This window comes from Schistocerca nitens, chromosome 9 (genome assembly GCF_023898315.1).
Source record: "Schistocerca nitens isolate TAMUIC-IGC-003100 chromosome 9, iqSchNite1.1, whole genome shotgun sequence".
Taxonomy (NCBI): Eukaryota; Metazoa; Arthropoda; class Insecta; order Orthoptera; family Acrididae; genus Schistocerca; species Schistocerca nitens.
The window spans coordinates 354118766-354139348 of NC_064622.1; positions in this window are offsets into that span (position 1 = coordinate 354118766).

Below are 20583 nucleotides of genomic sequence, written 5' to 3' on the forward strand. Positions count from 1 at the left end.
GCATCGATGTTCCGACACTTCAGCGGGTCATGCAGAATTTCACTATTCGTCTGTGCTATATCATCGCCAATGACGTAAATCCGAATGTATGTAGTGACTTTTAGATGTTGAATAAAGTGTGTGCACGCCGTAGTTTGTAAATAATTTACGTTTTTTTCATATAGTTCAATAATGTCACCATGTACGTAACGTAGCGCGACTCCGATGCGTATATACAAGCACGTAGATGTAAGCAAGGGATTATTGTTGTATACATGTCTTTCCGAAGTGCTTTCGGTGAATGCCAATGCGTGAACTAAGGCGACTTTATTACCAAATACGGCGAAATAGAACCAACGCGCTGTTTTCCTTTTCTTGGCTGCCGACGAACAGCATACAACCATCGCAGAATGAAGAATGCGCATGGGGCAGCATGTCTGTTGAAAACCAATGTGGTGGGATGAAGGAGTGTTGTTGCTTCATGATAACGCAGGTCCCCATGTCGCACGCGTCCTAACCAGAGGCTACTTCAACTGCGCGGTCGAGAAGTGCATTGTACTAGAGCGGTATGCTTTAGATGTACCTATGTATTACAATCGCGCAAAAAGTGAGCAAAACCAGTGGCATTAGAAGCATAATTAGTTGGCTTGATGTGAGGGGTCTAGTAGAGTTTACAGTCGACGATGACGATGATGATGTGTTTGGTTTGTGGGGCGTTCAACTGCGCGGTCACCAGCGCCCGTACAAAGTCCTAATCTTTTCTCAGTCCCTTTTTTCACAATCCAATCGAATCACAGTCACAAATGGTGATGATGATGAAATGATGAGGAAAACCTGGCCGGGAATCGAACCCGAGACCCCGTGATCAAGAGGCAGCAACGCGAGCCACGAGACCACGAGCTGCGGACAAGTCTGGAATACAGCCACATTCCTAAATATTTGGGTCTTAGTTTAACACTGAATGAATAATTTTTTATGTTGAATTCATTATACGATACATGATGACCTGAAAAAATAATAAACTAAGTCTTCTAGAAGTGATTTCGAAGTAATGTTAAATTTATTTGCGATACATGATGACCTGCAAAAATCATAACCTAATTCTTTTCAGAAGCGATTTCGAGGTCATTTGCTTGCAACCAGTTGTTTGCGAGGTGTCTGAATACGAGGGCTACTTTTTTCCAACCTCCGATTGGTCACACAGTTAAAAACAATGTAAAAATACGGTGAATCTTACCGCAGATGGTTCCGCGCAGTGTCTCTAGTACGGCCATCTACCGTATCACTTCGTACTTTTCAGTTCTGAGCGCACAGTAACCACTTGAGGATGCCTAGAATACAGGGTCGCCCACCAGCTGTGAGGTGCCTGCTGAGAGGTTTCGCCTGATTTCTTGCAGCCCACATAACGTAACTGTTATACATTTCCTTATTCATGACATTTCTTGTCCGCACCCTGCAGGGGCAACGAAACGATCCTGCAGCTTTTTCGATGGAAAGGGTTGTATAGCCCACCATGAGCCCACACTTCGTTCCCCTGAATTTCATCCTTTAGCTCACATGATCCGCTGACTATAAGAACAGAATTTTGGCACAAACAACGTTGGGAACTGGAAGAAATCACAGGTGGTCGCCTTCTATGACGAGGGTACTGGTAAGTTCGTACCACGTTTCGACACATGTTTACGTAGAGGACTAGCTGGAAGCTGTAGCTAATTGTTGCGAATAAAATGTTTCTGATTTTCGATGAGGTTTCCATTTCGCGACCGATCGGCACATACTTTCCGAATGGCCCTCATCTATCGAAAATAAAAGCGGTCCTATCCTGACGTCGTCACTGGAACATTTCTCCGAAAGAGTGCGATAGTTTATGATCTTCAGTACGCACAGAACAGTCCATAGGGAAACCTTCACACACCGTGAAACGGTAGTCGAACAGAGGAAGAGAACGTCAGACACGAGGAAACGTACGGAACGCTCCCATCGGCGCGTCGTGGCAGCTGGGACCTCGTCACAGTCAGACGGGATTTGGCTTGAGCGCAGACCCGAGCACGGCCGCTGATGCACTCCTGGGTGTACAGACTGCACGGCGTGGCGTCCCTCCTGTACCAAACGCAATTTCCGCCTCCCGTCCCGCAGGCTCCCCTACTGAGAGCGGTGCCTTGTCGGCTGTAATTAGCAGACGCCACGTCTTCTGCAATCTTGGCTCTCCCCGCGCAGTCGACGATCCCCTCTAGCAGTTTGCCTTCACGCCGATACGAGGACGTAGACTCTAGGAAATGCGTTCCACCGCAGTAATTACAGTGGCTGCCCAAGTCCCAGTAAACTCGTTCTCTGATTAAAAAAAAATTATTTCTATGGAACTGTCCTACGTAAAGCTATACGGTTTGTAGCAAATGGTAGCTTAACTCATAAGGTACACTGACGGAAAAATCCGAACAGCAAAAATATACGAGGGTGAGTCAAATGAAAACCTTAAATATTTTTTTAAATATTATTTATTGTGCAGAAGTCGTACAAAGCTGTATCACTTTTCAACATAATCTCCCCCACGCTCAATGCAAGTCCTCCAGCGCTTACAAAGTTCTTTTGGTAGTCCGCGCAACCACTCAAGCACCGCATGGCGTACCTCTTTTTCAGAAGGGAACTTCTTTCCTCCCACTGCGTCTTTGAGTGGTCAAAACATATGGAAATCACTTGGTGCAAGGTCTGGTGAGTATGGTGGACGAGGAATACACTCAAAATGCTGCTCTGTGGTTGTTGCAACTGTTGTACGGGCAGTGTGGGGCCTTGCATTGTCATGTTGCAAAAGACACCTGCTGACAGCAATCCACGTCGCTTTGAATTGATTGCAGGCCGCAGATTATTTTTTAGAAGATCTGTGTATGATGCACTGGTGACAGTGGTCCCTCTGGGCATGTAATGCTCCAAAATGACGCCTTTTTCGTCCCAAAAGAGAGTCAGCATAACCTTCCCTGCTGATGGTTCTGTTCGAAACTTCTTTGGTTTTGGTGATGAGGAATAGCGCCATTCCTTGCTCGCTCTCTTCGTTTCCGGTTAGTGGAAGTGAATCCAGGTTTCGTCCCCAGTACGCAAAAACAGAATAACGGAATGCTGTTCTTCCCTAGTGCAAGTCGCAAGTGGGGCGGCCATCTCTATACTGATACTGAGACCGTATGTGTGCATCTGCACTATGCTGCCACCTACAGGCCATTCTGCACGCTGTTTGTAGCACGCTTACCAACTTACAGGATAACGGCGCCTACAGTCTGGAGCTGCGCAACCGCTACGGTCGCAGGTTCGAATCCTGCCTCGGCTTTGGATGTGTGTGATGTCCTTAGGTTAGTTAGGTTTAAGTAGTTTTAAGTTCTAGGGGACTGATGACCTCAGAAGTTAAGTCCCATAGTGCTCAGAGCCATTTGAACCATTTGATAAAGGCGCGAAATTTCGATTTGTTATTACAAATTTAAAGTTTTCATTTGACTCACCCTCGTAATTAATGTAGAGTAATGAAATTTACAGAATACATTTGTCTAGGTAACAACTTTAAGTGATTAACATTGCAGGATCACAGATAGTGTAAGCGCGAAATAAGACATTGAAAACTGAAAAGTAGATAAATTAACAACCGGCGTAGTCGCCAGAAAGTTGAATGCAAGCGCGTAAACGTGAATGCATTGTGTAGAACAGGTGCTGGATGTCAGTTTGTGGATGGATTTCCATACCTGTTGTACGTGGTCGGTAAATACGAGGACGTTAATGCCGTTTGTGGCTCGCAATTGAGTTGTCGTCCGATGATGTCCCATACGTTCTCGGTTGAAGACAGATCTGGTGATCCAGCAGGTCAAGGCATTATCTCGACACATTGGGTTACAACAGCGGTATGTGGGCGAGCGCTATCCTGTTGGAAAACAACCCATGGAATGCTTTCATGAATAGCAGCGCAACAGACTGTCGTACAGATTTGCAGTCAGGGTGTGTGGGATAACCTCGAGAGAGCTCTTGCTGTCGTACGAAATCGGATCCTAGACCATAAATCTAGATATACGTCCAGTGTGTCTAGGCCACAAAAAATGGTTCAAATGGCTCTAAGCACTATGGGACGTAACATCTGAGGTCATCAGTCACCTAGACATAGAAACTACTTGAACCTAACTATCCTAAGGACACCACACACATTCATGCCCGACGCAGGATTCGAACCTGCGACACCGTAGCAACAGTGCGGTTCTGCACTGAAGCGCCGAGAACCGCTCGGCCACAGTGGCCGGCTCTAGGCCACAGACGGGTTGGTTGCAGGCGCTCACCTGGCTCCTTCCAATCAACACATGGCTATCAGTGGCAACGAGGCAGAAATAGCCAGCTTCCATCAGAAAACACAACCGACTTCCACCCCGCCTTCCAATGAGCTCGCACTTCACATCACTGAGGTCGAAAATGGCAGTGGTTTGACGTTAGTGCCGGCCGCGGTGGTCTCGCGGTTCTAGGCGCGCAGTCCGGAACCGTGCGACTGCTACGGTCGCAGGTTCGAATCCTGCCTCGGGCATGGATGTGTGTGATGTCGTTAGGTTTAAGTAGTTCTAAGTTCTAGGGGACTAATGACCACAGCAGTTGAGTCCCTTAGTGCTCAGAGCCATTAGCCATTTTTGACGTTAGTGGAACGCACGCTACAGAGCGTTTGGCACGAAGCTGTCCTTGAAATTACCGATTTTTAACCGATCTTTGTATCACTGTGATGCCAACTGTTACTCAAAAGGCTGCTGCCGAGGCAGTCAGATGCGCCAGAGCCACACGCCGATCACGGTGGTCTTCCCTCTCGGCCGGTCTTCTTGCGACCGTACATTCTCCTGACCACCACTGCGTCCGCCCCAATAGCTGAGCGGTCAGCGAGTTGGACTGCCATGCACGGGGGCCCGGGTTCGATTCCTGGCTGGTGTGGGAGATTTTCTCCCCTCGCGGGCTGGGTGCTGTGCTGTCCTCATCATCCTTTCATCCCCATTGTCGGCGCGCAAGTCGCCCAATGTGGCGCCGCACTCAATAAGCCTTGCACTTGGCGGCCGAACTTCTCGCCTGGGAACTCCCGGCCACTGATGTCATACGATCATTTCCACCACCACTGTCACCAGTCATGTACAGTGGCTTCTTTCCTGTCAGGTCTTTGTGCAATACGGCAGAAGGAACATCCGGCTTCTCTTAGCCCTGTTTCACGACCCCGCTCAGACTGAGCCGGCCGCTGTGGCATAGCGGTTCTAGGCGTTTCAGTCCGGAGCCGCGCTGCTACTACGGTCGTAGGTTCGAATCCTGCCTCGGGCATGGATGTGTGTGATGTCCTTAGGTTAGTTAGGTTTAAGTAGTTCTAAGTCTAGTGGACTGATGACCTCAGATGTTAAGTCCCATAGTGCTTACAGCCATTGGCGTCTTTATCGCCTTAAAGCAGGGGCGGGCAGGAATCCTGCACGTGTGCGGTGCACTTGCACGCGTGCAGTTAACAGGTGTTCCGCGTGCACACAGGGGCAAGCTGGCCACCCGCTTATCTACCATCCCCACCATACCTTCTGTCCGCTCCTTCCTCTGTAATGCGTTTTGTTTCCTAGCTTGCTTTATTGAGTGAATCAATAAGGTTAGTAGGAGTGCTTGAAAGAAATCATGGTTTGAAAGAGTACCTATCACCTACGATACGTTTTATTTAATTATCACACGTAGAGTTTACAATACGTTTAATATCTGGAACAAAATTTCTACATACAGACAAACACAAACAGTTACGTAAATTTTCATCACTGATGTTTGGTCTTAACCGAGACTTAATTCAGCAAATGGTTTTCCAGCTCTCGCTATATTAAGCGCAGTCTTATAACTTGCACGTACCGTTGGGCTATTATTGTTGTCGTCCTGAAAACTTGAAAACAGTGCTCCATAAAATGTTAGATCAGTTAGATGAGAGACATGACGAGAGAAAGTCGCAGATCTCTCGTGACAACAGCAACTATGACAAATTCAAATGGCTCTGAGCACTATGGGACTTAACTGCTGTGGTCATCAGTCCCCTAGAACTTAGAACTACTTAAACCTAACTAACCTAAGGACATCACACACATCCATGCCCGAGGCAGGATTCGAACCTGCGACCATAGCGGTCGCGCGGTTCCAGACTGTAGTGCCTAGAACCGCTCGGCCACTCCGGCCGGCCAACTACGACAGATTCATCTGGTATCGTCAGATCGGTCTTCTTAAGCTCAGTCAATTCCCCATCCGCTCAGAATCCGACAATAAATTGTACTCGTTCTTGCGAAATTTATTATAATGGCCTTCAATACTAAACTTCCGTTGACCAGCGAGAATACTGCCACATATTAAACATTTCGAATTTTCACGTTTTTGCACAAAGAAAAAATGATTCTCCCATTACTTTTTAAAAGATAGCAAATCTCCACTTCTCCGTTTCTTGAAATACAACGTTCACTACATAGTGCTCGCTTCGCATCAACGTCCGCAGCTTAGCCTGGCACTACACTGCCGCAACCTGCCGGCTGTCGCCACAGCCCTGGTCGACGCCTGCACGCGAGCAGCACACGTGCAGCGCTGTGCGCTCATGAGCCGCGTGCAACGTTTGCCCGCCCCTGGCCTTAAAGGCTTTCTTGACTAAGAGCAACTCACCACGTCCAATCCCAAAGGTTACTAACGCTCAGGATCGTTACAAAGCGTATTTAAAGCAAACCTGATCCGCATCCTCATATTGGCGCTATTAGCGCTACTGTTATGTGACTGGAGCGAAATTTGAACAGACATCATCTTTCATATGTAGAAACACGTTTACCAACTTTCGTTAATGTCGCACAAGTCCTTCTTGGTGCTACGATTTTTTTATTCGTCAGTGTGTTTTGTGGATAGACTTCCACTTGTCTATGCGGTTTTTCGCTAATGCTACATTAACTTGTGAAGTTTTTGTGGATACACTTCCACACTTTATGTTGCACCTCACAAGGAGACCATCAGAAGTGTTAATAACGGATTTTAATGAGTGTTTGTGTAATGATTTTCTGTACGAGGAAATTGAAAAGAAAAAGAAAGAAAAAAAGTACACATACTAGGTCTGAACCCGTAACACCAGCGCATAGCCCTACAGATGTGGGAGGTACGCATAAAACGCCAACGTCGATTTTGTAGTCGTATGAAAGCCGCTAGCCAGGTACCCTGGACATGTCCCTCTACAACATACCGAAGACGCATCAAAACCAGTGATTAACACGTCTGACGGCCCCCTTGTCAGTTACAGGAATTTCAACCATGGGCAGTGCTGTAGCAAGGACAAACTTTATAGAGAAACACGTACGAGACAATGAAGTACAGGTCGTGCGGTAGCACTGAACACATTGACTGGACAACAGTAGTACATGTTACAGAATAGGCCGATCACTCCTTTGCGATCGCTCACCAGAATGCGCCAGCGACTCAGGTGGCCTCAATAAGCGGGCCTGTGAACTGTATGGACGAGCGACCTCTGAAATCGCGTGCGTCATGAGTGAAGGTGCATCAGATAATGTTTCAATAGTGATGTACGTGTTTCAACAGGATGGTGCCACCGCCACACTTGGGGTTATCTGTTCGCCACTTCTGGGACGAAACCTTTCAATGGGTCTATAGAGACAGTCCAACATCATGGCCATTACATTCACTAGGCATAACTGCTCTTTACCTATCTTTGTGGTGTTATGTTAAGGATAAAGTGTTCAGTTTGGCAGTTTCTGATTTGAAAACTCTTACTGCACGAATATGAGATGCTCTAGAGACGGTGACGTAAGCCATGTTGACAACTGCATAGAGAGAAACTGAGAATTTCCTAGACCTTCTACGGCCAACAAACTGAGCACATATTGATGTGTATTCAAAAAAAGCTTCATCAGTTAAGCTTCCATCAACAACTAGCAGCCTAACGGTATCTGGCATAATTCCTAAGAAATAGATTTTTGTAATCAGAAAAAGACGTTATGCTCATCTTGTACGTGTGTGTGTGTGTGTGTGTGTGTGTGTGTGTGTGTGTGGCTACGTAGCATCACTTTCCCTCCGTTTCTACATCAGACTTAGACTCTGGGTGGCAGTGAAAACATGAGTGGCAGGTCACGATTCGAAATTTATTGATTAACTGTCCAGCAGCTGCAATATTCCAAAGAGTGAATTATCTACCACAAATATTTCTTAACCAGCACATCTTAATATCTTCAGTATAAATACGGTACAATATAATTTGACAGATATGATAGGCTCACTAACATATTTGCATAGATAGATATCGTTATGGGAATGATGGGGGGGGGGGGAGTAAGACTCAAAAATTGACACTATTTGTAAAAATGGTTCAATCAGTTTTCTGAAGTGTCAAGCCACAAGTACTAAATTTTATAGATGGCATAAAAAACTTATTATATCCCAGAGAATAGATGGTTATCCATTCACTTCGAGAAGTCTCATTTGTATACGGATCCAAGTAGCCTCGACGTATTTTGTAAAAGGAAGCATTTTCCCTTGTAGGCTGCAAAATTTATAATTTTTTCTTTTTTAAATTTGACGTAACGAGTGTATAAATCGAGGTTCACATGTGTTAAAATGTGATTCTCCGGTGAAAGGTTGTTAAGTTCGTTCTCCAGCTGTAGTGTAAATGGACCTTCCACATTATTTACAATCATTCAGTTCTAATTCGATACAGAACATGTCAATATTGATTTCTGTGACACTCTGTATATTGAGAAAACACGTAGCCCATGTTCTTCAGAAATTTTATTAGGATATTGTGTGAAAATTTGAAGTAAATCTGTCAAGAACTTTCGATACTTTTGGTAACAATGTTTCCTCTTTGTGCAGTATACACAAATTATATACATGTACTGAAAAAATATGAAGCATATGTTTGTCCGAACACTTATTAGGGTATCGGGTGAAAATTCGTAATTGATCAAGAATTTTCTTTTTATTTTTGGTAATTACGTTCCCAGTTTATATACAACATAAGTATTTGTAGTCCATATACACGGTGCGACGATTAAGTGGCCTGAACGAGTAGATACGATTGGACTTGAGTGTATGCTTATAATCGCAGCCCGTGAAGTATACTTACTTTCAACAGAGTGGAACAGTTGCCCACACAGTCGGCCGAACCTTGGAGCACAATTACACAATCATCATACCTGACAGAGTTATTAGCAGAGGTCTCTCTGATCGCGCTCCTAGCCGGCCACCCAGGACATGTGGTCTGTCAGTGTGCTATTACTTTGTGTGGGGATCCCTCAAGTCCATGGCGTATCGCAATAATCCTCAGTCTTCAAGAAGTGTAGCAGAGCAATTCGGACGAAACTGCAGCAATTCCAGAAGTCCAGCTTCAATCCGCCTTCAGCACCTTCCTAACCAGGACCCAAAAGTGTCAAGAGATGAAAGGAAGTGACATTCATCTTCTGCTATAGTCAGGACTGTACTATGTTTCCTTTCCTCTGTTGTGTTTCTTTGTAGCCTGGAACTCTGTTCTGCGGGCCACTTATGTACCCCACCCAGTATATTGATTTGTATGTCACATCCAAAGTGACATGGCGAATAGCGATGCTACGTATCTAAGTACTAAACGGTACATGGTGTCGTACGTACGACTATGTCATTTATTATGTTTCTAGGATTTTTAGATTTTTACGCAAATTACACTCCTGGAAATTGAAATAAGAACACCGTGAATTCATTGTCCCAGGAAGGGGAAACTTTATTGACACATTCCTGGGGTCAGATACATCACATGATCACACTGACAGAACCACAGGCACATAGACACAGGCAACAGAGCATGCACAATGTCGGCACTAGTACAGTGTATATCCACCTTTCACAGCAATGCAGGCTGCTACTCTCCCATGGAGACGATCATAGAGATGCTGGATGTAGTCCTGTGGAACGGCTTGCCATGCCATTTCCACCTGGCGCCTCAGTTGGACCAGCGTTCGTGCTGGACGTGCAGACCGCGTGAGACGACGCTTCATCCAGTCCCAAACATGCTCAATGGGGGACAGATCCGGAGATCTTGCTGGCCAGGGTAGTTGACTTACACCTTCTAGAGCACGTTGGGTGGCACGGGATACATGCGGACGTGCATTGTCCTGTTGGAACAGCAAGTTCCCTTGCCGGTCTAGGAATGGTAGAACGATGGGTTCGATGACGGTTTGGATGTACCGTGCACTATTCAGTGTCCCCTCGACGATCACCAGTGGTGTACGGCCAGTGTAGGAGATCGCTCCCCACACCATGATGCCGGGTGTTGGCCCTGTGTGCCTCGGTCGTATGCAGTCCTGATTGTGGCGCTCACCTGCACGGCGCCAAACACGCATACGACCATCATTGGCACCAAGGCAGAAGCGACTCTCATCGCTGAAGACGACACGTCTCCATTCGTCCCTCCATTCACGCCTGTCGCGACACCACTGGAGGCGGGCTGCACGATGTTGGGGCGTGAGCGGAAGACGGCCTAACGGTGTGCGGGACCGTAGCCCAGCTTCATGGAGACGGTTGCGAATGGTCCTCGCCGATATCCCAGGAGCAACAGTGTCCCTAATTTGCTGGGAAGTGGCGGTGCGGTCCCCTACGGCACTGCGTAGGATCCTACGGTCTTGGCGTGCATCCGTGCGTCGCTGCGGTCCGGTCCCAGGTCGACGGGCACGTGCACCTTCCGCCGACCACTGGCGACAACATCGATGTACTGTGGAGACCTCACGCCCCACGTGTTGAGCAATTCGGCGGTACGTCCACCCGGCCTCCCGCATGCCCACTATACGCCCTCGCTCAAAGTCCGTCAACTGCACATACGGTTCACGTCCACGCTGTCGCGGCATGCTACCAGTGTTAAAGACTGCGATGGAGCTCCGTATGCCACGGCAAACTGGCTGACACTGACGGCGGCGGTGCACAAATGCTGCGCAGCTAGCGCCATTCGACGGCCAACACCGCGGTTCCTGGTGTGTCCGCTGTGCCGTGCGTGTGATCATTGCTTGTACAGCCCTCTCGCAGTGTCCGGAGCAAGTATGGTGGGTCTGACACACCGGTGTCAATGTGTTCTTTTTTCCATTTCCAGGAGTGTATTTATTGTACCTTTCCGTGGTTAGTATGTTTTTGTAGGATCTTGATAATGACTCTCACTCGAAATTGGCCACTATCATCAAATAAACAATAAATTTTACAGCCTAAAAAGGACAACGTTTTCTTTCACCAGTTCTAGAAGTTTATGGAATTCTGTAATGAATAAAAACTCTGTTCTACAAATTTCAGGCGCTGGGGGAGGGGGAGGGGTGTTGGGTGTGAGCAGTGTCCTTTCTTGTTCTGTAGGCACCTATGATTGTTCATAACTATCGCCAAGATTCCGAAGAGTATTGCCCGAAAACTGCAAAACAAACGGAAAAATAACAAATATCAGTGACCAGAACAGCTCTCCAAATTTTTAGTTTTCGTAAGAGGTGCTGAATAAGGGCTGCGTTAGTCAAGCGGCAAACGTTAATATACGAGTGCAATAAATTCATCCAAATCGCTGCTGCTGGCGCAGAGACAGCAGCACAATTCGGAAATCAGTTCATTCGGTTGCTTATGCGAAAATGCGAACTAATTCGAACGACAATAAGAATCAGTTTATTTGTATACAAGTTGTGACACGCCTGCCCCTTACTAGCGTGTTCCGAAATTACGTCAAGACGCGTGCTGGAAATATAAATCTTGAGAGAAGCTCTATCCACGGGTATGTGCCATCTTTAGGCGTGTCTTGAAGTTTTTGCGTAATTGCCTTCTGGAACGCCGGAGTTAGCTGTGAATAACCCTGCACTAAATTCTGGGCTGCTCGTCATAACACAGTGCTCCCGCAGAGGCAGGCTGACGAACGACTCTCTGCTTTACTCACTCCTGGCACACACCGCAGTGGCTGAGTGGCCGTAAGTAAGTACGCCGAGTGGATGGCCGCTGCGCTGACGGCTGCGAATTACCGCCGCGGAGAGCCACATTAGGACGAAAGGCCACCGGAGTCGGGAAATAGCACGCCGCGCCCTGCCGGTGGCGGAAACTTGGCGAGAACCACTTTCCTGCTCGCTGAGGAGCGCTGTGAGTGGTGAATATTCCCACACCGAGTCTTCATTTTAGCTTCACTTTGAGTTCGCGAGGAAACTTGGACCAGTCGTGTGGTACGTTACGACCCATCTCTGTGTTATGGCCGGTGGCTCCGCGCCCGGTCTTCGACGTGTCTGTGACGTTACTCTCAAAAAGAGTACATACAGGGTGTTTCAAAAATGACCGGTATATTTGAAACGGCAATAAAAACTAAACGAGCAGCGATAGAAATACACCGTTTGTTGCAATATGCTTGGGACAACAGTACATTTTCAGGCGGACAAACTTTCGAAATTACAGTAGTTACAATTTTCAACAACAGATGGCGCTGCAAGTGATGTGAACGATATAGAAGACAACGCAGTCTGTGGGTGCGCCATTCTGTACGTCGTCTTTCTGCTGTAAGCGTGTGCTGTTCACAACGTGCAAGTGTGCTGTAGACAACATGGTTTATTCCTTAGAACAGAGAGCCCGCATCTCGTGGTCGTGCGGTAGCGTTCTCGCTTCCCACGCCCGGGTTCCCGGGTTCGATTCCCGGCGGGGTCAGGGATTTTCTCTGCCTCGTGATGGCTGGGTGTTGTGTGCTGTCCTTAGGTTAGTTAGGTTTAAGTAGTTCTAAGTTCTAGGGGACTTATGACCACAGCAGTTGAGTCCCATAGTGCTCAGAGCCATTTGAACCATTTTGGAACCTTAGAACAGAGGATTTTTCTGGTGTTGGAATTCCACCGCCTAGAACACAGTGTTGTTGTAACAAGACGAAGTTTTCAACGGAGGTTTAATGTAACCAAAGGACCGAAAAGCGATACAATAAAGGATCTATTTGAAAAATTTCAACGGACTGGGAACGTGACGGATGAACGTGCTGGAAAGGTAGGGCGACCGCGTACGGCAACCACAGAGGGCAACGCGCAGCTAGTGCAGCAGGTGATCCAACAGCGGCCTCGGGTTTCCGTTCGCCGTGTTGCAGCTGCGGTCCAAATGACGCCAACGTCCACGTATCGTCTCATGCGCCAGAGTTTACACCTCTATCCATACAAAATTCAAACGCGGCAACCCCTCAGCGCCGCTACCATTGCTGCACGAGAGACATTCGCTAACGATATAGTGCACAGGATTGATGACGGCGATATGCATGTGGGCAGCATTTGGTTTACTGACGAAGCTTATTTTTACCTGGACGGCTTCGTCAATAAACAGAACTGGCGCATATGGGGAACCGAAAAGCCCCATGCTGCAGTCCCATCGTCCCTGCATCCTCAAAAAGTACTGGTCTGGGCCGCCATTTCTTCTAACGGAATCATTGGCCCATTTTTCAGATCCGAAACGATTACTGCATCACGCTATCTGGACATTCTTTGTGAATTTGTGGCGGTACAAACTGCCTTAGACGACACTGCGAACACCTCGTGGTTTATGCAAGATGGTGCCCGGCCACATCGCACGGCCGACGTCTTTAATTTCCTGAATGAATATTTCGATGATCGTGTGATTGCTTTGGGCTATCCGAAACATACAGGGGGCGGCGTGGATTGGCCTCCCTATTCGCCAGACATGAACCCCTGTGACTTCTTTCTGTGGGGACACTTCAAAGACCAGGTGTACCGCCAGAATCCAGAAACAATTGAACAGCTGAAGCAGTACATCTCATCTGCATGTGAAGCCATTCCGCCAGACACGTTGTCAAAGGTTTCGGGTAATTTCATTCAGAGACTACGCCATATTATTGCTACGCATGGTGGATATGTGGAAAATATCGTACTATAGAGTTTCCCAGACCGCAGCGCCATCTGTTGTTGAATATTGTAACTACTGTAATTTCGAAAGTTTGTCTGCCTGAAAATGTACTGTTGTCCCAAGCATATTGCAACAAACGGTGTATTTCTATCGCTGCTCGTTTAGTTTTTATTGCCGTTTCAAATATACCGGTCATTTTTGAAACACCCTGTAAAATCGCGTATTGTCCGTGCTGTAGAGAGGACGTAAAATGCAAATTGACTATAGCAAGAAACGCGTAAAAATCCTGGCAGATTAAAATTGTGTGCTGGACCGAGACATGAACTCGTGACCTTTGCTTCACGTGGACAAGCGCTGTATCAGCTGAGATACTCAATAACGACTCACAGCCCCTCCTCACAGCTTTCCTTCCGCCAATACCTCACGAATTAGTTAAGGTTTACCCAACTTCATGCACAATCATTGGCTTAAATGCGCTCTTTTTCAAATCTTTTTTAAATATGGTCGTACATTGTTGACGGCCATACTTGAAATTGACCTGCTCTTTTGCAAATGGATGTTGCGGTCCTCATTCCACCGATTTTTTTGATGCAGCTCTTTACACTAGTCCACCCTGTGCAAGCCTCTTGACCTCTGGGTAACTGTTGTAAGCTACATCAATTTGAACCCCATTGCTGTATTCAGGTCTTCGTCTTCCTCTATAATTTTCACAGCCTCTCTCCCACGCCGTCCCCCATCCCTACACACAAACACTTCCCTCTCCATTACTTTCAGACATATCCTACACTGAAGCGCCAAAGAAAGTAGTAAAGACACGCGTATTCAAATACATAAATATGTAAACAGGCAGAATACAGCTCGGCGATCGGTTCAAAATGGTTCAAATGGCTCTGAGCACTATGGGACTTAACATCTGTGGTCAGCAGTCCCCTAGAACTTAGAACTACTTAAACCTAACTAACCTAAGGACATCACACACATCCACGCCCGAGGCAGGATTCGAACCTGCGACCGTAGCGGTCACGCGGTTCCAGACTCAAGCGCCTAGAACCGCATGGCCATTATGCGGTTGGCAACGTCTGTATAAGACAACACGTGTCTGGTGCACTTGCTAGATCGGTTAGGCTGCTAAAAATGTGGCCGAGCGGTTCTAGGCGCTGCAGTCTGGAACCCCGCGACCTCTACTGTCGCAGGTTCGAATCCTGCCTCGGGTGTGGATTTGTGTGATGTCCTTAGGTTAGTTAGGTTTAAGTAGTTCTAAGTTCTAGGGGACTGATGACCTCTGACGTTAAGTTCCATAGCGCTCAGAGCCATTTGAACCATTTTTTTGCTAAAAAATATCGGCGTGCAAACCGTTCAACGAAATATCATCGATGTGGGTTTTCGGAATCGAAAGTCCATTCGTGTACCCTTGATGACTGCATGACACAAAGCTTTACGCCTCTCCAGAGGCCGTCATCACCGACATTACACTGTTGGTTATTGGTAACATGTTGCCTGGTAGGACGAGTCTCATTTCAAATTGTATCGACCGGATGGACGTGTACGGGTATGGCGACAATCTAATGAATCCTGTGCGTCAGCAGGGGACTGTCCATGATGGTGGAGGCTCTATAATGGTGTGGGGTGTGTGCAGTTGGAGTGAGATGGGACCTGATCGTCTAGACACGCCTCTGACAGATCCTGTGTCATCACCAGCACCCATTCAAGTCCATTGTGCATACTGACGGACTTGGGCAATTCCAGCAGGACTATGCGACACCCCGCAAGTCCAGAATTGCTACATTGTGCCTCCAGGAACACTCTTTTGAAGTTAAACACTTCCGCTAGCCATCAAACTCCCCAGACATGAAAATTATTGAGCATATCTGGGATGCCTTGGAATGTGCTCTTCAGACGAGATCTCCACCCCCTCCTACTCCTACGGATTTATGGCCAGCCCTGCAGGATTCGTGGTGTCACTTCCCTCCAGCACTACTTCAGACATTAGTCGATTTCATGCCACGTCGTGTTGCGGGACTTCTGCGTGCTCGCGGGGCCCCTACACGATATTAGGCAAGTTACCAGTTTCTTTGGCTCTTCAGTGTATCAATCGATCTCTTATTTTAGTGAAGTAGTACCATTAATTTCTTTTTTCTGCTTTTCGATCTACCCATTTAATCTTCAGCATTCTTCTGTAGCACAACATTGCTAAATCTTATTCTCTCTTTTTGTTGGAACAGGATCATCCACGTTTCACTTTTCGTAGAAGTCTGAACGCATCACAGACATCTTCATAAGAGGTTTCTTAACAATTACTTACATTCTATGTCAATAATTTTCTTTTTTTTCATCAGTGCTTTTTTGCTATTGTCAGCTTGCGTTGTATATCCTCTCTACTTCGCCCATCATTAGCTGTTTTGCTGCCAAAGAGCAAAGCAAATCTACTAATTTCAGTATATAATTTCCTAAACTAGTTCCCTCAGCATCGCCACATTTAATTCGGTTAGAATCCATTATCTTTCTTTTATTTTTGCTGATAACCTCTTTTCAAGGCAGTGTCGTTCAACTGTTCTTCCAAGTCCGTTCCCTACTCTGACAGAACCACACTGTTAGAATTAATATTACATATCAATACACCAACTACTCTTCTTCTTCCGCTGGCAATCCAGACAGGCCTTATTGCCTGTCCCGGCCTCGCCAACTCTTTTGCGGTCGTCCTACTCTCCTCCTTCCAGTTTCAAGTCGTCTTAGGTACTTTGCTCTAAATGTGCAACTTTCTGCGCCATGTAGCACCGTGGGTAATGCCAGGACTTCATAAAATTTCATTTGGGTTTCTCTTCTATTAATGTTAAATTACTGTTCTTCTTACCGTGCGAAAGAAATATTTGTAGGTGTTAATTTTCTAATTTGCGTGTTTCTCTGCTTCTCAAGTTAAGCCCGACTCTGGCTATTGGAAATGCGACACTTGTTCTGTTTGTATTTTAGTGATTATCTTGGTTCTTATGGAGTATTTTGCTAAAAAGTCCATCAGCTGTTGATATCTTTAGGTTACAATTTAGGCCTATTACTTACCACTACTTGTAGATTGTCTTCAATATCGATGGTCGTTGCCAGCAAACATCGTATTGAGAAATTTATCTACTCTAATTCTTATGGCTTGAGACATTCTGCACTTCACCCGTTCTCTGGTCAGGTCTTAGACGTAGATGTCGAACAGTGTTGGTGACTTACTGCAGCCTTGCGTCACTCCCTGGTTTACCTCTGTTTCTGGTGTCAACTCTTTGTCTCTACATTTTACAGTCACATTAATGCGACAACATGTCAAAAGCTTGAATGAGAAAGCCAGTGAGGTTCTGGTTGGTACCAATAGGGATGTGGAACCATGCCGACTCCAGAACCATGGCCAGCTGTTTCTCGTTTTACGGTTCATGGCGTGAGCAACCCGATCGAGGTGTTCCCAAAGACTGGGTTTAAATCCGAGAAGTTTGGTCGCCACAATTGTACGGTAAACTCAACCTGGTGCTCTCCGAACTGTGAACTGAGTGACACATTGTATTGTCGTGGTGGTAGATTCCATTGTGCTGAGGAAATTCAAATGACATGTACCTGTCGAAATGGTCCCCAAGCATAAACACATACATGTCGATCGATTGTGCCTTCCAGAATGACGAGATCATTCAGGGAGTATCATCCGGCCTTGACACTTAACGACATTCGCTGCAGGTTGTTCAAATGTTCCACACCGTACAGCAACCCGTCGCAACTCAGTGGACGTCCAGTGTTAATACTGGCGTGCCGATTCCAACTTTCGTCGCCGGTGAACAGCATGCAGCATAGTTGCATCTACCAAGCACCTACTGCGTAGGCACATACACAGCAACGTCTGCTGAAGGGCCGCTGAGGAGATACTGTTGATAGCCGTTTTGCCCTTCTAGGCGGTCAGTTTCTCAATAATTGCACGTCTGTTCGCCCATCCACATCTCGGCAGCCATTGTAATCTATGGCCTGTGGTGCACCACAGTTGCCTCGGCGACGGTTCTGGATAAGAATACTTTGCCATTCACAGTGTACTTTAACCACGACGGCATGCAAACAGATTACAAATTTAGCCGTTTCGGAAATGCTTCCGTTCTTGGCCAGAAAGTCAATGATCATGCCCTTTTGGACGTCAGATAAATCCCCCGTTTCCTCATTACGACATCATGTGCACAGTTTTCCGCTCGACACGCTTTATATGCCCTCCGCTACTAGTGCTGCCACCTGACGCCTACGAGTTGTTGTTGCACGCTGACGCTGAACATAGGCGATAGTCATATTAATAAGACTGGAGCGTGTATTTTGCTGTTTTTATACAAACTCTGGCGTAGTTTTCTCCAATATTGACAAGTACTTTTTTATCCGTGGATCTGGTCAAATGCTACTCGTTTCCCCAACTGTGGAAAGTCCAGACGGGTACGGGGTTTCTCGGACAGCCTGTACGAGGGGCGTTTGAAAAGTCCTTGCAAAGTCCGAGAGATGGCACCAGCGGCGCATATCGAGGTCATGTTTAGTTAGTAGCATCTTTGGAAAGAACGGAGACCAAGTTTCGGCCATATTGGTGTATTTCTTTGTGTTTGGCATCCGTGTGAATCAAGGAGGTAGAGTGATTGTCAAAAAATGGACGAAAAAGAATTTCATGTGGTGATTAAACATTACTTTATGAAAGGCAAAACGCCTCAGGAGACTAAAGAGAAGCTTGATAAACATTACTGTGACTCTGCACCATCGATTAGAACAGTTTATAAGTGGTTTCAAAATTTTCAGAGTGGTACAAGTGATGCTGAACGTTCTGGACGCCCTGTGCAGGTCACGACTCCAGGAATCATTGATAAAATCCATAATATGGTGATGGATGACGGAAGAGTTACTGTGCGGGAGACTGCTAGTGCTGTGGGAATCTCCAATGAACGGGTACAAAATATTCTGGATAAACATTTGGACATGCGAGAGCTATCAGCAAGATGGGTGCCGCGACTGCTCACGCTTGACCAAAAACGAAATCGTGTGAAGTGTTGCGAGGATGGTTTGCAGCTGTTCAGGAAGAATCCGCAGGACTTTAAGCGTCGTTTCGTCACTGTGCACGAAACATGGATACATTACTCTACTCCTGAGACCAAACAACAATCTGAACAATGGGTTACCAAGGGAGAATCTGCACCAAAAAAGGCGAAGACCACTCCTTTGGCCGGAAAGGTTATGGCGACTGTCTTTTGGGATTCGCAAGGGATAATCCTCATCGACTATCTGGCAAAAGGTAAAATTATTACAGGTGAATATTATTCATCGTTATTGGACCGTTTGAAAACCGAGCTGCAAGAAAAACTCCGGCGATTGTACCGTAATAAAGTCCTTTTCTATCACGACAATGCACCAGCGCACACCTCAGCAGTTGTGGTCGCAAAATTACTGGAAACAGGATTCCAACTCGTTTCACATCCCCGTATTCTCCAGAATTGGCTCCCTTGAACTACTATTTGTTCCCCAATTTGAAGAAATGACCGGCGGGACAAAGATTTTATTCAAACGAGGTGATTGCGGCAACTAATAGCTATATTGCAGACTTGACCAATTCCTATTATTAGGAAGGGATAAACAAATTAGAACAGCGTTGGACGAAGTCTATAAGTCTAAAAGGAGACTATGTCGAAAACTAAAAAAAGGTTTACCCCAAACACGTAAGTAGTTTTTATTTTTGCACGGACTTTTCAAATGTCCCGCGGGTAAGTGTCGCAGACACAAAGGGTACATGCTGCAGCAGGTAGAGTGCAGGGCCAGTAAGAGCGAAGGCCCGACGTTTCTCCCGCCTTCCGGCGCCGCCTCTGGTGAGGGTGGAGTGCGGACTGCAGAACTCCGTGCAGCGGACAGCGGCGTCCCCGCTGTCGACAGGCGGCGTGGCCTGGTGCTGGCGAGGTATTCGCGGCACGAACGGAACGGCGCGTCAATCGATGTGGCCCGCGCCGTGATTGGCCCACCGGCTGTGTGGATCTTCCGAGAACGGCGCTGCGGGGCCGGCAGACAACCTCGCTGACAGCCACACTATATATACACTGCATATTATCTTTCCGCACGCGCCTGGCCGGACAACGACAAAACTTTCTACCCGAGAAACGCTGACGTTTTGTTTGGTTGAGGGCCAGAGCGAATGCCGTGACATGTAACGCATTGTCAAATGATTTGGCGTTCTGTTACATTCCTTTTTGTTGCATTCCGTTCAGTCAAGCGGGAATCGACTTTTAAGCGAGTTGTACACGAACGACTTTCTACCCAAAATGACCTCTTGTTGGAGGCGTGTCTCACGTGCTTGCTTGTAAAAGCAGCTAACCTCGTCGGGGGTGGACCAGTGACGTCAGTCATCTGTTGACTTTGCCGAATGTGGAGTTTTATAATCTCGAGAACGCTGCCAAGTGGGCAGAAACAGAGGACTATGGCGTCGTTTGTTGACAACCAAAGCTGGCCTATTTTCGTCGAGCTCACGCTTACTGTAGTAGTGGATTTTGTGCTTTTGTGTCTTTTTAATCTTGAGGGAGCCGGCCGCGGTGGCCGAGCGGTTCTAGGCGCTTCAGTCGGGAACCGCGCGACTGCTACGGCCGCAGGTTCGAATCCTGCCTTGGGTATGGATGTGTGTGATGTCCTTAGGTTAGTTAGGTTTAAGTAGTTCTAAGTTCTAGGGGACTGATGACCTCCGATGTTAAGTCCCATAGTGCTCAGAGCCATTTGAACCCAGTCTTGAGGATG